We start from the raw sequence: 3,750 nt of genomic DNA, 5'->3' as shown, positions 1-3,750 counted from the left end.
TGCCTACTCAGCCCAAAGTAGCACTTGTTGGCAAGAGTGATTCTCCGATTCTGATTTCAAGGCTGACATTATTATTGGTGTTAATGCTGGTTGCCAAATAAACGAAGTCGTCTACTTTTTCAAACCTGTAACTGTCAGCAGTAACGTGGGTGCCAAAACGGGCATGCTCTGACTGTTTGTGTCAGTGCAGGAGATACTTCGTTTTGTCCTCGTTGACCACCAGACCCATTCGCATCGCTTCTCTATCCAATCTCGAGAAGGCAGAACAGACGTAGCCCTTGTTTTTACCGATAATATCGATGTCGTCGGCATACGCCAGAAATTGTACGCGTTTGTAAATTATTGTTCCTGAGCGGTTCAGTTCTGCGGCTCTTATTATCTTCTCCAACATCAGATTAAAGAAATCACACGAAAGGGAGTCCCCTTGTCTGAAACCTCGTTTGGTATCAAACGGCTCGGGAAGGTCCTTCCCTATTCTGACGGAGCTGGTGGTATTGCTCAACGTCATTTTACACAGCCGTATTAGTTTCGCGGCGATACCAAATTCAGACATCGCGGCATAAAGGCAACTTCTCTTCGTGCTGTCGATAGCGGCTTTGAAATCGACAAATAGATGGTGTGTGTCGATCCTATTCTCGCCTGATCTATGGTGGATTTTCCAGGCCACACTGATAAGGTCCAATTAGCTCGTTGACGGTGGGCTTCAGTCTTTCGCACAATACACTCGATAAGACCTTATAACCTATGCTTAGAAGGCTGATTCCGCGGTAGTTGGCGCGTATGGCGGGGTCGCCTTTCTTGTGGATTGGGCAGATCACACTTAAATTCCAGTCGTGGGGCATGCGTTCATCTGACCATATTCTGCACAAGAGTTGATGCACGCACCTTATCAGCTCCTCGCCGCCGTACTTTAATAGCTCGGCTGGCAGGCCGTCAGCTCCAGCAGCTTTGTTGTTTTTCAGCCGCGTAATCGCTATTCGTACCTCGTCATAGTCAGGCGGTGGGACAGCTACTCCATCATCATCGACTGGGGACTCGGGTTCGTCTTCCTTACTACTTTCAGCGCTGCTACCATTCAGTAGGTTATAAAAGTGTTCCCTCCACAATTTAAGTATATTCTGGACATCGGTCACTAGGTCGCCATTGTTGTTCTTACAGGAGTTCGCCCCGGTCTTGAAACCTTCCGTAAGTCGCCTAACCCCCTGGTAGAATTTTCGGGCGTTCTTCCTGTTGGCCAGCATCTTAAGCTCTTCGTACTCACGTATTTCGGCCTCTCTCTTCTTATTGCGGCAAATACGTCTCGCTTCCTTCAGTTCCCTATAACGGTCCCACATGGCTCGCGTTGCGCCCGATCGCAGCGTGGCCCTGTAGGCGGCATCTTTTTTCTCTGCGGCTTCTTGACATTCCTCATGGTACCAGTTGTTCTTTCAGGCTCGCTGAAATCCAACTACTTCTTCGGCGGCGGTACTTAATGATCGGGAAATGTGGTTCCACTACTCGCGTATGTCGGATTGTTGAAGAGTGCTCAGAGAGCAGGTGTGTGAGTCGAGTGGCGAATAAATTGGCCGTCTGTTGTGATTGCAGCTTTTCGACGTGAAGCTTTCCTTGCATTGTTGGGCGCACATTTTTTGCTGCGCAGAGGCGGGTGCGTATCTTGGCTACAAGGTAGTGGTCCGAGTCGATGTTTGGCCCTCGGAGTGTACGTACGTCTAAAACGCTTGAAGCAACATGATCGATTTGGTTTCTCGTTTTTCGATCTGGAGATAGCCATGTAGCTTGGTGGATGTTCTTATGCTGGAACCTAGTACTACATATTACCATGTTTCGGGCCCCGGCGAAGTCGATCAACCTGTCCGTTATCGGACTTTTCGTCGTGGAGGCTGAATTTTCCGACAGTGGCGCCAAACCTTGGCATTAAAATCGCCAAGCACGATTTTGACATCGTGTCGGGGGCAGCGCTCATATGTACGTTCCAAGCGCTCATAGAAGAGATCCTTGGACGCCTCATCCTTCTCTTCCGTCGGGGCATGGGCGCAGATGAGCGAGATGTTGAAGAATCTAGCTTTGATGCGGATTGTGGCTAGACGTTCGTCCACCGGTGTGAGCGCCAGTACTCGGCGACGGAGTCTCTTTCCTACCACGAACCCAACACCGAATTTGCGCTCCTTTACATGGCAACTGTAGTAGACGTCGCAAGGCTGCACGCTTACTCTTCCTTGCCCCATCCATCGCATTTCTTGGATGGCGGAGATGTCAGCTTTTGTCTTCCCGAGGACATCAACCAGCCGGGCAGAGGCACCTTCCCCATTAAGGGTCCGGATATTCCAGGAGCATACCCTTAAATCATAGTCTTCTATACGTTTGCCGTGGTCGTCATCAGAAAAAGGGGGTCTCATCCGAGGCTGTTTTTTCTCTTTCATTGGGCGGGGTTTTAACGTGGCGGGACCCAAATCCAGCACGCACGCACGCGAAGTTTTACGCTTTCTCACTTCAGCTCGCTCCCAAACGGGTGTTTGGTTGCTACCCAGAGGATACGTGGATTATCTGGACGTTGTGAGCTGCGATTTGAACCATACACACAATAATCGCTTCTGACCACTACCAGGTGAACGGCAGTCAAAAGTTTTCCACTTCTGCGCACGGAACCATAACCATAATCATAAGTTAAGTTAAGTTGTCATAATCATGCTTTTAGTCTTCCCCAATTCCCAAGAGGATTTTTTAATTTAAATGGCGGAGTTGAGCTGTCAAGAAAGTGTCAAACAGCTCTTTCGAAGTTCGAATTTCCTCCCAAATTCTCGAGGAAAATGCTACTCCCTGGGAGTTAATTATTAGAGGATTTCTTTCCCGGGAGAAACAAATCCCCGGAGAACAAACTCCCCGGGAGTATTCAGAATTGGGTTGATAGTCTTCACAAGGACATCAACCATCCGTGGAGGCGCATTCCCCATTAAGAGGAGTCCAGACATTCCAAGTGCATAGCCTCAAATCATAGTCCGTTAAAAGTTTTCCCGGGGCCGTCCTAAGCGGAGGCATTCGGCCCTGTTCCTATTGCCGTTGACGTTAAAACGGAATAAAAATGATAATTGGGCATCATCGTTGCCGTTATCGACATTTATCGGAAATATATAATGCAATCCTCCATTTTCAAATTAAGACAGTAACGACGTGGAAACATTCATTCACCGCTATTATGGTAGTCGTAAGTCGTTCGCATCGACAGTCGTTTACTGAATTATGTCGTCAATAAAAACATTGACTTTGAATTGTGACTGTTTTTGATTTAGGGTGCGTTATGTATGTACATACTATGTACACCCGAGACCTTGAGAACCAGAGGTACAGCTCAAAATGCATTACTATAATCGAAACGGTCACGCCCTTTTAGGTTTATTTTGCTATAATTTGTAGCACGCATAGGTCAATGAACCTTTCATCAGTAAATGACCGTATTTATTATTTATAGATCCTCCTTTAAAATATTATTATTACTAAAAAGAAGTTTTTTTTTTGTAGATAGGCTCCTCTGGCTCGAATGGCCTTATATGTATGTATGTCTCCGTCTAGCCCAAAAACGTCCAATTAGAAAATAATTAAATATTTCATTATTAATTAACTTCCTTTTTACGGTTAAGGGCCAACAATTTAGGAACGACGCGTCAATTCATTAACTAAATGAATATGGGAAAGTGGATTAGGTTTCGGACGTTTCCCACAATATTTTACAAGTTTATTTTACAAGTTAATGTA

This window comes from Rhagoletis pomonella, unplaced genomic scaffold, assembly GCF_013731165.1.
Source record: "Rhagoletis pomonella isolate Grant_MI unplaced genomic scaffold, Rhpom_1.0 Rhpom_scaffold_00002, whole genome shotgun sequence".
Classification (NCBI taxonomy): Eukaryota; Metazoa; Arthropoda; class Insecta; order Diptera; family Tephritidae; genus Rhagoletis; species Rhagoletis pomonella.
The sequence above is the reverse complement of the archived record's forward strand: the minus strand, read 5'-3'. Positions refer to the sequence as shown.